The sequence below is a fragment of the Rattus rattus genome, chromosome 10, assembly GCF_011064425.1.
Source record: "Rattus rattus isolate New Zealand chromosome 10, Rrattus_CSIRO_v1, whole genome shotgun sequence".
Taxonomy (NCBI): domain Eukaryota; kingdom Metazoa; phylum Chordata; class Mammalia; order Rodentia; family Muridae; genus Rattus; species Rattus rattus.
Window position 1 is genome coordinate 83,398,620 of NC_046163.1, and position 13,296 is coordinate 83,411,915.

Sequence of the window (13,296 nt, forward strand, 5' to 3'; positions counted from 1 at the left end):
TGCTTGTTATTGTGTAAGTGACAAATTAGTTCCCATATCATGTGGGAAATAACTTTGAGATCCAATGGATGAGTTGAGTACAGCAGGAATAGAATAAAAATATGTAGCAGTGGGGATGAGGAACTGGGGATAGCCACTTGAGGGTCTCATATGCCAGGAAAGTGAGGGGCTCTCAGGATCCAACAAGGAAGACTTTGTCCAAAATGCACAGTGAAGGGGAGAGAGAACTTGGAGGGACCACCTCCAGTAAATAGGCATGGCATCTGTTTGAGGGATGGGGCCACCCTACCCTAAACCCAGATCTCGAAGCTTTTAATCCAGGAATGTTCCTGTCCAAAGTAAAGTCAGGGACAAAAAAAATGGAACACAGATTGAAGGGCCATCCAAGGACCACCCCACCTATGTATCCATCCTGTCTGTAGAAACAAACCCAGACACTGTTGAAGTTGCTAAGAGGGCTTGCTGACAGTAACCTGGTGTGGCTGTTCCTTGGGAAGTCTGACCAGCAACTGATCAGTGCAGATGTGGATGCTTGGAGCCAACCAGCAAACTGAGCTCAGAGACCATGGTGGGGAGCTAGTGGAAGAACTGGAAAAGCAGAGGGGGTTGCAGCCCCATTGGAAAAACTTTCGCTGACTGGACCACCCAGTTCTTCCAGGGATTAGGCCACCAACCAAGGAGTGTACAGGGAGCTATCTATGGCTGCAAACACATATATAGTGGAGGATGGGCTTATGAGACATCAAATAAAGGGAGGCCCTTGGTCCTATGGAGATTTTATGCCCCCCCACTAGGTGGGAGGATGCTGGAGTGGTGGAACTGGAGTGTGTGTGGGTCAGGAAGCACCCTCATAGAGACAAAGTGGGGAGAGGGCAGGTGTGTGTGTGTGGGAGGGGGCAGGTTTGTGGAGGGCTAGCCGGGAAGTGGGATATCATTTGAGATGTAAACGAATGGAATGATTAAAAGAAAAAAAATCTTAGCACAACTTTCGGGGTTCAGTACTCACCTTCCATCTTATTGAAATTGAATATTGTTCAGGACTCTGTGCATCATTTTCCAAGGTAGCTAGCCCATTAGCTGCAGGGATTCTGCTGGTTCTACATCATAGTAGAAATGCTGAGATTACAGATATTCATCCCCACCTCTAGGGCAGCGGGGGTTGGATTTGACCCTCGGGATTGAACTCAGCTCAACATGTTTACCTGGTAAGCATTTTAACCAACTGCTTTTCAATCCAAAAGATCTGATTCTGCCTCTCGGAGATTTAACAGGAGAAAAGTTAGTATAAAATATTTAACTGTCACCAGAATATAGATTATGAATAAGTTAACATTTCTACCCAATTATACTCCAGAAAAATCATTTAAGCTCTCTACAAGTAGATAAGATTTAACTATGGGACAAGAGAAAAAAGAATTCATGCCAAATAATTAACTCCCCACCCTTAGTTACTCAATAAAATGCATTTGAAGTGTTCATTTGAAGTAGAAAGCAAGTGAATTTCAAGCAGATTTCCCCCAGAGCAAAAAATGAAATCTATCCTCTATCACACCTAGGGATCTTTTGGTTATTGTGCTATATCAAGTGTGGATGTTTAATGGGCATCTATTCAGATGCAGATCGGTGTCTCTGGGGTGCATGAAGCTTTTAGAAAAATACTCAAGACGAAATTATTAAAACTCCTTTTTATATTCAAGTAATGTCAGAACCCAATCTACCATCATCAAATTCTCAGATGTTGCTTTAATATTGTTCATATTATAGAAAGTTCATTCATCAGGAGGAAGCCTATGTCTAATTAACTAATTTATTTATTTAATTTTAATATATGCTAGTTTTTAATACAGTGATATGCTTTTAGAATATTGTGTCACTTCATTTTTAATTAATTGTTCTATTTATTTACATCCCCAATGGTCATTTTTAATGTACTCTAAAAATTCCTAATTCAACAAGAGGCAGTGTTCTCTTTTTGCACAGTACCTCCTCTTCCCATAGATTATCCTCCCATCTCCTGATCTTTCTCTTTCTTCAAGCAAAGATCTTTCTAGCTATAACAAAGAACACATGATATATACTGTTGAGCAAAGCCTTGTACTGGCAAGTGTCAGCTTGCCAATCACATCTAGAAAAGTTTGCATAAGCATTTTGTGATATTTATTCTCTCTTTGACTTTTTCTTGAATTGTTAAGATTTTTGTGATTGTCAGCAAATAATTGTATATATCTTCTACAGATGTGACATTTTGTGAAGGTTACTCTATGTGACATGATTATGTTTTGATAATTGACATTCATCCATTGATCTACCAGTTTTTCCTGATGAGTCACTTGAAAATTACCTTCCAAGTTCTTCAAGGGTCATGCTTGAATCATCACTATTGGTCAGTCAGCCACTTTTTACATCTGAGACTTTGAACCTTTACCAACATGTCTGTGTCCTTCTCTTCTTTCCTGTTCATCCAATATTAACTGCAAGGTAGACAGGAAGGAAAAGCAAGGAAGAGAGTAAGTTACTTGGTGGTGTGATTTATTTTAGGAAAAAATCCAATGGAGGGTATATGTGGTATAAGAATTAAAGTCTGCTGTCTGCTACAGCCTGGGGGTACTTACAGGGAAGAAATTGGGGAGGGTCTCACATTTAGCCTGGGATTGTCTATTGCTGGGATAACCAGAAAGTAGCTGCAGTTAGGTTGGGGAGACAAAGCGATGCATGGGGCTTTTAGGGAGTGGCAAGGCCATAGTTCTTGGTCTATGAGGAGGAGCAACAGCAAGAGTCTAGAGCAACAGTTCTCAACTTTGGGATCACTATCCTATTGGGGGATCAAAGAACTTTTCCACAGATGTTATTAAAACAGATATCTGTATTATAATTAATAACAGTAAAAAAGTTACAGTTATACAGTAGTGATGAAAATAATGTTGTGGTTATTGGTTAAAACAACATGAAGAACTAGATTAAGCAGTGAGAGCATTAGGAATGTTGAGGCTTACTGGTCTAGAGAAACAAATCACTTTAGTTGTGAAAAACAAGTTAAGATGGTTTCAAGTCCCCAGTGACCTCTGCCTGCAGGCTGTGTATTCAGAAGTGCATCTCATTAGAACACTTGAAATGTAAATAAATAAAATTAACAATTAAAAATATTTGTAATATAAAAAATAAATGAAGTTGATATTGAAGAGTCAAATGTTTTGTTCTATTAGAGGTTAGAAACTCTTAAATGAATAGTGTACATGGACATTATATGCAATTAGAATTGTGTGGACTTCTATTTATGTCTAATATCTCATTTGAAATACAAGCTGAGGGTCTGGAAGGCAACTAAATAGGAAAATCACTTGCCACACAAGTATGAAAACCTTAGTTTGAAGTTCTGAAAATGCAGAAAGACAGATGCATAGCTCATATGGTTAGATAGGACCCTTATGCAGGGAAATTCCAAGAATCTCCTAGGCTCACTTGTGTGGCATACACAGTGGCCAACAGGAAAAGTATGAGTTTCAAACATGATCAGTGGTGAATACCAACACAACAGGTTGTCTTATGGCCTAAACATATATGCCATGGCAAATGCACATGTTTGGATACACACACACACACACACACACACACACAAACACACACACACAAATACACAGACAAACACACACACACATACACATGAATGCAAGAGGATAAAAGTGGACAAGATAACTTGATAGTTTGGAAACAAAAGGAAATGTAGAAGGAGAAGGACAACTTTTAGAAGAGGAAGATTCCAAAAATAATCTCTTCAGATTTCTGATTTTGCTTTCAGAACGTAATATGAAGATAAGAATTTAGTGTAGGTGGTGGTATCTTCAAACATTTGTTTTGTTTTATTTTTTTTTCATTCCCAAATTAAAATTTAGGGTGATGAAACTGACACATTTTGCTTATGGTTTGATATGAAATCATCTGGAACATATACATGCAACATTTGGAGGAATGTTGTATTTATTAATTCCAAATAGTGCTTTTGATTAAAGTGATTCAGTGTTTAATCTTGACTCAATACCCTCCAGAATTATATGAAGGTCAAATTAAAGGTATTTTTCATTAAAGTGAATTACTTGACTTCATGAAATTATAATGTTCCTTAATGACTGAGAGATTATATCCAAGACAGAAAATTGACATTTTGCCTTAGTCAATGCACATTTTTTATTAAAATCAATTTGGTCTATTATGTAAGGCCTATAGAAAGAACGTTAATAAAGGGTGATCAATAAAAGGTAAACAATTATAATTGAACTGAGATTTAACCTAATGAAAGTTACAGTGTCCACTTAACATGCATTTACAGAACACTCATAGAATTTTAGGCACTGGGCAAGAATTAATGAAGAGCCTCTTTTCTTCCCTTCAAATTTTACTGAAGAGTAACTAGCATAGCACTATACAATGGACCCTGGTATCCCCAATTTTACAGTATTTCACCAGCATTTTAAGGAATTACTAGACTTAAAATGAGAATTCAGGCCATGGAAGTACTGAATGATCATAACCTTCCCAACTGTTATAGAAAGTATGTAATAGAAAGTACAATTTATTCAGATCCATCCTCATGGGTTTTAGTACTGAATGTGTGTGTGTGGGAGGGTGTGTGTGTGACCATGAATGTATAAATGCACATACATTCATGCCAAGGCCAGAGTATACTGGGTGCCTTCATGCATCATGGTGAATGAAGAACTTGCTGTTTTAGCTGGCTAGCTTGTCTGGTCTTCAAAAACCTCTTATTGGACATCATCTGCTCCCAATAGCTGTAAGAACATGACATGAAATTTTATGTCAAGCTTTGCACAGGACTGCTAAGGATTTAATTTCTGGTTACTATTTTTGAACAACAAGCATTTTTATCCATTGAGCCGTCTTTCCAGTCCCCAGATATAGGCGTATATACTTTACAAAATGAATAGCTTTGATTCTCCTAGGATTTTTCCTTCTTCTTCTTCTTCTTTTTTTTTTGGGGGGGGTGCAGCGAACTTTATTGATGGTATTCAAGAGAGAAGGGAGGTCTCCCTAGGCCCCTCCTGTTATTATGGGGTCTGGGATGGAATTGTGAGGGAGATGCTCAGTGTTGGGGGCTGAGTTGGGATGGGGTCTCCTCAGCAACTGAGGGCCTCTCTCTTGCTCTCAGTATCCTTGCTGGGCTGGGTGGTCCAGGGTTTCTTACTCCTTGGAGGCCATGTAAGCCATGAGGTCCACCACCCTGTTGCTGTAGCCGTATTCATTGTCATACCAGGAAATGAGCTTTACAAAGTTGTCATTGAGAGCAATGCCAGCCTCAGCATCAAAGGTGGAAGAGTGGGAGTTGCTGTTGAAATCGCAGGAGACAAACTGGTCCTCAGTGTAGCCCAGGATGCCCATTATTGGGCCCTCGGACGCTTGCTTCACTACCTTCTTGATGTCATCATACTTGACAGGTATCTCCAGGCAGTATGTCAGATCCACAACAGATACATTGGGGTTAGGAACACAGAAGGCCATGCCAGTGAGCTTCCCGTTCAGCTCTGGGATGACCTTGCCCACAGCCTTGGCAGCACCAGTGGATGCAGGGATGATGTTCTGGGCTGCCCCATGGCCATCACGCCACAGCTTTCCACAGGGGCCATCCACAGTCTTCTGAGTGGGAGAGACGGCATGGACTGTGGTCATGAGTCCTTCCACGATGCCAAAGTTGTCATGGATGACCTTGGCAAGGGGGCTAAGCATTTGGTGGTGCAGTATGCATTGCTGACAATTTTAAGGGAGTTGTCATATTTCTCGTGGTTCACACCCACCACAACCATGGGAGCATTAGCGGAAGGGACGGAGATGATGACCCTTTTGGCCCCACCCTTCAGGTGAGCCTCAGCCTTCTCCATGGTGGTGAAGATGCACAGTAGACTCCAAGACATACTCAGCACCAGCGTCACCCCATTTGATGTTACCCGGATCTCTCTCCTGGAAGATGGTGATGGGCTTCCCATTGAAGACAAGCTTCCAATTCTCAGCCTTGACTGTGCCATTGAACTTGCCATGGGTAGAGTCATACTGGAACATGTAGACTATGTAGTTGAGGTCAATGAAGGGGTTGTTGATGGCAACAATCTGCACTTTGTCAGAAGAAAAGGTAGCCCTGGTAACCAGGCGCCCAATACGGCCAAATCTGCTCACACTGACCTTCACCATCTTGTCTATGAGCCGAGGCTGGCACTGCACAAGAAGATGTGGCTGTCTCTGGAACAGGGAGGAACAGAGAGCCAGGATTTTTCTTGATACAAAAATAAGTAAGTAAGTAAGTAACTAAGTAAGTAAATGAATAAATAAATATATAAGCTTCAACAATCTATGAACTTTGGTTTCTAGGAATTCTGAGGTATTTGACTCCTGGAGCCAGATAAAGCTGAGGCCAGTTCTGTGTTTTCGTTCTCCTCCATCCTATAATATGTTAATCTTCTATTTACCAGTTCCAAAATCTGCTTTCTTGTTAATATTGAACTTTATTTCATTATGGTTGTCTTAGTGAAGGATAATTCAAAACCTTGGGTTCAGTATATTAAAAAGAAAGTAAAGGAGTAAAATAAAAATCAGGCTGTAATCAGCATTTATCTATTTTTGCTTCAGATTGTTCTGTGAATTCCAACCATGACTTACCTCAATGATGAACTGTGACCTGATAGTGTGAAATAAAACACACCCTTTTTTCCCAAATACCTTTTGTCCATGTTGTTTAAACATCAACAGAAAGCAAATTATGACAAAAACTGGTAGACAAAAGTGACACAATACTATGAGAGACCTGATCATGTTGTTTTGGGAGACAGTGTTGGAATTATTTGTAGCATTGAACTGGAAATGCCAGTATGTTTTCAAATATTGATGGACTGCTGTTGCAGAAGCTAAGAACATAAGAATTCTGAAAGAAACATGGAAGACTGAGGCCTGCCCTACTCTGTAATGTTTCAGAGGGTACTTTGAGAGTCTGAAAAGTCTATTCAGGCCATTCCTGTAATATACTAAAATTTATGAATCTGTTGATACATAACTGTCTGTGCATCTTTGGAAACATAGATGCTGGTTACCTAGAGCTGAAGAATCAGCAGTAATTTCTAAGAAAGAAGTATCATTGAGGGGATATTAGGTAGAGGGTGTTGTTCAGGTTTCAGCATATACAAAAACCAGTGAAGTGGGATTGTTCAATCTCTTTAGAGGCCAAAATCAACATGAGTGAGTCCTACATGCTGATATTGAGCTGTTTATATAGCTGGATTTTGCGTTTGCCTTCAGAGTATCTTTTTTATTTAATGCTATACATTTTCTGTTTTAGAGTAAGAAAATGTTGGACATGTTTTTCACTTTATATGGTCTCACAGTTAACAGACATTGGATTGTCAAAGAGTCATAGAAATTTTAAAGTCTTAAAAATATGAAAGACCATGGGAATATAAAAAGTGGAACTATACTATATTTTATCTAATATTACCATGATACCATAGGAAAAGAAAAGGTTACAGTTTAGTAGTGATATTCATGTTTGCCAACTTGAGAAGTGATAGAGTTATGATGGCTAAACTTCACTGTCAACATGGCATAGGAATAAACTAGTACCTTCAATTAAGAATTTCTTTTCATCAAATTTGTCTTTGAGCAGGTCTATGGAATTTTTTTTATTACAAATGGATATAGAATGGCATAAATTCCTGTAAATTGTGCTATCTCCATGTAGGGAAGACTGGGGAGTAGGCCACTAAACACCAATCCTCTATGCTTTATGTTTTTGTTCCTGCTTGAGCTCTTGCCCTGAATTTCCACAATGATGGCCTGTGGCCTGGAATTATAAGATGAAGCAAACCATTTTCTTAAGTTGCTTTTCTCATGGTATTTACGACCACAACAGAAAACAATCTAGAGCAGTACCAAAGTAAATACAGAAAGGGTAGTATTTTATAAATCTTGCCTTCACTAAGTTTGATTCATTAATTTACTACTGTCCTATGGAAAAAATAAGCTTCTTAAAAGTGTAGACCATCTTTAACCCAGTCTGCAAATTCCTTACTTACTACAAATAATATATGGAAGTCTTCCATTTTAACTTTATACAGAATGCTGTGTCAGAGGAAGTTAAGGAAAGAGAACACACCAACAAGATATCAGATTGTAGGACTACAGCTCCCTAGATGCCCAGTGTTGGTCAAATTGTGAGTCTTGTGAAGATATTTTGTAGGGATATCGGTGTGTGTGTGTGTGTGTGTGTGTGTGTGTGTGTGTGTGTGTGTGCATGCACATATATGGTTGTGTGATATTTTGGTACATTTGTATATGATATACCTATTTAGGTGTAAGTGTGTGTGTGTGAAATGTGCATATGTGGATGTGTTTTGTACATATATTCTATATATGTATGTGAAGTGTTCATTTGTATGTATGTTGTGCTTTTGTGCATATGCATGATATATGCATGTACATAAATTTGATGCATTTCTATGTATATGTTAGTATTCATGCATGTGGTTTTATGAATGTGACTTTATGAAGTATCATTATTTATATATAATAATATACAAGTGTCATCCTGCAAACTTTCTGATTTTCTGCCAATTTAGACAATCAAGTATGATTCCCCAAGCCATAAGCCTCCATCAGCAAGTTCTCATAGCAATCCATGGGGGTATGAAGTCATCCCTGTCATGTCAGGCAAGATCTACCTGGAACCCTGGAGTCTTTTGCCACACAGGATGGTCAGAGATCTGAAGTCATCAGTAATCAGCAGATCTTCTTGCATCACTTGAAGTCTGCTGCAACTGGGGAAGTGATCTCAACCTAATACAATAGAGGCCTGCTACATTCTAGAACTACTAGCTCTACCTATAGACCCATAGTCTTGCTGCCATTAGCTGCTAAAGGCCTTATAAAATGATAGACAAGCAGATGGTTAAAGGCCTGTGTAAGATCCCTTTCAAACATAGTCAGGGTTATGCGACAGCAAAAGCACACAGATATCCTATGGAAATAGGTCCCCGACAGCCTAATAAACCTGAAGATCAAGAAAATGACACCTTAAATCTAATCTTATGAAGATTATAGAGGTAGAGGCTCTTAAAAGGAAATGAGTAAAAATAAAGGAATACAGAAAAATACAATCAAAGAGATAGGTGGAAAAACTCTTAAACACTTTACAATGGAAAGAAAAACAAAAAATCAAACAAAAAACAAAAACAAACATCAAACAACAACACAAAAGAGAAACTAGGGCAATCGGGGGCATTTATTGGTTGAGAATGAAACAGAAACTACAGATGCAAACATCATTAACATACAAGAGATGGAAAAGAGACTCTCAAGCTTGGAAGATACAATAGAAGAAATAGATACACTGGTTAAAGAAAATGCTACTTCTAAAAAGTTCAGAACAGCAAACATCTAAGAAATTTGGAACACTATGAAAAGACCAACCTAAGAGTAGTAGGAATAGACAAAGTAAAAAAAATTCTCAACACAAAGGCCCAGAAAATATCTTCCAAAAATCATACAAGAAAATTTGACTAACTTAAAGATAAAAAATGCTCATAACCATAAAAGCTTACAGAATACACAGTAGAGTGAGGAAAAAGAAAATCATCTTGCCAGAGAAAAACCAAAACACTGAATGTACACAACAGAGAAAGAATATGTGAGAATGCAATGGATAAAAATCCAGTAATATACAAAGATAGATCTATAAAAAGTACACCAGTCTTCTCAACAAATACTTTAAAAGCTATAGGAGCCTGGGAAGATGTCAAGTAGACACAAAGAAATCACAGATGCCAGTCCATATTAGTACATTCTCCAAAATATTTAATCATCATAGATAGAGAAAACAAGTTATTCTATTACAACTCAAATTTACACAATTCATTTCCATTAATCCAGACTTACAAAGGAAAAAGAGAATATTTGTATCTATCTACTTATCTATATATCTAACTATCCATCTATCTATCTATCTACCTATCTATCTATCTATCTATCTATCTCTTTGTCACACACACACAGACACAAACACACACACACACACACTCAGTACACACCATCAAAGTTTAAATAACAAGGGTTAACAATTATTGGTCATTATTAATAACTCTTGACATCAATAGACTCAATTCCAAAATTAAAAAAAAAAAAAACACAGGTTATCAGAGTGGATACACAAACAGAATTCTTATTTCTTCTGAATACAAGAGACATACCTCAATAGCACAGATAGAAATTCCTACAGAATAAATGTCTGAAAAATATTTTTTACAAACGAACAGACTCAAGAAACAAGCTGGAGTAGCCATTCTAATATCTAATAAAACACATTTTCAACCAAAAGTTATCATACCAGATGGGGAAAGACACTTCACATTCATCAGAGGAAAAATCCATCAAGATGACATCTCAAATCTGAATAGCTGTGCCCCAAATCCAAGGGAAACCACATTCGTAAAAGAAAGATTTCTGAAGCTTACGTTGTACATGGAACCCCATAAATAAATATGCAGGTCATTAAGGCATAATAAAAAAAATTATGAAACTAGCTAATGCTGTGAATCAAATGAACCTAACATATGTCTACAAAATATTTCTCCCAAACCCAAAAGAATATTCCTCCTTCTTAGTACCTTATAAATCCTTCTCCAAAATTTACCATATAGTTCACAAAGCGAGTTTTAATGGATACAAGACTATTGAAATAGTTCCTTATACCCTATCAAACCATCATGGTATAAAGATCCGATTCAACAACAACAGAAAGAGCAAAAGTCCTACACACTCATGGAAATTGAATGACTCTCTACTCAATAATCTCTGTCAAGGAAGAAATAGAGAAGTAAATGATTTTCTAGAGTTCAATGAAAATAAAGGCACAGCATAGCAAAACTTATGGGACCCAATGAGAGCAATGCTAAGAGGAAATGTCATAGTACTAAGTGGTTTTTTAAAGAAATTGGAGAGTTTTCCTACTAGCAATTTACAAGTATTCACAAAAACTCTAGGAACAAAGAAGCAAATACACACTTTTAGAGTAGACATAGAAAATAATAAAATAAGGAATAAAATTAATAATCAATTACAATGAAAGGAAACAATACAAATATTTAGTGAAATCAAAGGCTTATCCTTTGAAAAATACCAACAAATTAGTCAAATCTGAAGCTAAACTAAGGCAAAGAGAAAAAAATATTCAAATTTTAATAATTAGAAATGAAAAGGCAGACATAACTACAGAAACCAAGAAAATTCAAAGGTTCATTAGGTCTTCCTTTAAAATTACGTACTCTACAAACTTGGAAAGCCTAAATGAAATAGGTGCTGTTCTGGACAAATATTACTTATCCAAGTTAAATCAGGATGAAGAAAACAATCTAAATAAGGCTACTATATGATCTAACAAAATAGAAGAATTAACAAACAGACTCCCAACTCCCCTTCCCCTCCCCCAAAAAATAAAAGCTGAAGGCTAGATGGATTTAGTACAGAATTCTAGCAGACATTCAAAGAAGAGGTACTACCAATAATCCTCAAACAATTATACAAAGTAGAAACAGAGGAGACACAGCCAAACTCATTATATGAAACCACATTGACCTTGATACTTTGATACCTAAACCACATGTAGATTCAACAAGAACAAATATATATATATATATATATATATATATATATATATATAGAGAGAGAGAGAGAGAGAGAGAGAGAGACAGAGAGAGAGAGAGAGACAGAGAGAGAGAGAGAGACAGAGAGAGAGACAGAGACAGAGGAGAAATTCAGACCATTTTCCTTTATGAACACTGATGCAAAATAAAATCTAAGAACTTTTCAAAGACTTCATTTACCATATTCAAGTAGACTTCATTCCATGGATGCAGGGATGTTTCAATATACAAAATCCCATCAATATCATCTACCATATAAACAAACTGCAAGGAAAAAAAGGAAAAAATAACGAACATGATCATTTCGTTAGATGCTGGAAAGCACTTGATGAAAACAAATACCCCTACAGTGCCCAAACCTAAACACAATAAAGGTCTTAAGCATCAGTTCTACAATTGCCAACATCAAATTAAGTAGAGAGAAACTTCATGAAATTCCAATAAAATCATGGACAAGAAAAAGCTGTCTATTTCCCTTCATTATATTACTTGAATTCCTAACTAAAGCAATATGAAAACTAAAGGAAACCAAAGGAGTACAAAATGGAAATGAAGAAATCAAAATATTGCTATTTGCAGATGATATGATATTATATATAAGTGACCCAAAAAAACTCTACTAGAGAACACTTGCAGCTGATGAAAACTTCATTAAAAATGTCTTGATACAAAATTATCTCAAAAAATCAATCACTCTGTTTTATATAAACTATTATCGGGGTGAGAATGGAAATCATGGGACCACATGCTTTACACATACATAAATAATATAAAACATTTTGGTGTAATTTAAACCAAGGAAGTGAAAGATCTGTATTACAAGAAATTCAAGAATCTGAAGAAAAATAATTGATGAAGATATTAGAAGATGGAAAGATCTCCCATGATTACAGATAGTTGGATTAAAATGCCAGTCTCAGATAAAGCAATCTACAGATTCAGTGCAATTCCGATCAAAGTTTCAACACAATTCTTTAAAGATATTGAAAGAACAATATTCAAGGTAATATAGAAAAAACAAAAACTCTTGTCTTCAATTTGTACTACAGAACAATAGTAATAAAAATGTGATATTAGTATAAAAACAGACAGATGAATTTATAGAATCAAATTAAAATCCCAAATGTAAACCCACAAAATTTGCTTTTTTTTTGTTTTGTCTTTTTTTTTGTTTGTTTGTTTGTTTTTTTCACAATGAAGCCTTAACCATAAAATGGAGGAAAAACAACATGAAATGTGCAGGCAAATGGACAGAACTAGAAAATATCCTGAGTAAGATTACTCAGACCCAAAGAACATATATGGTATGTACTTGCTTAGAAGTGGATATTAGGAATGAAATACAGGATAACGATGCTACAATCCATAGACCAAAACTCAAGGAGGGCCCAAAGGGCGATGCTTCAATTTCTCTTAGAAGAGGAAATAAAGTAATCCTCAGAGGTGAAGGGTAGGAGGAAACAGGGTGGAAGAGAAGATAAGGAGGGACAAGGGACACGGGGGGGCGGGAGTATCACATGTAGGAAAAGCTGGGAAGAGAGAAATTGGCTGTTGGTGTGGGATGGGGATAATCTCTCTCATGGGGCAGACATCCTGATGATGGAAGCTC

The 13,296-nt window shown here is 36.9% G+C and overlaps 1 pseudogene; it reads right to left on the reverse strand.

The window, feature by feature from the left end:
• Window positions 1-5,193: 5,193 nt before the first annotated feature.
• LOC116911485 lies at window positions 5,194-6,195 on the reverse strand (annotated as a pseudogene).
• Window positions 6,196-13,296: the final 7,101 nt, after the last annotated feature.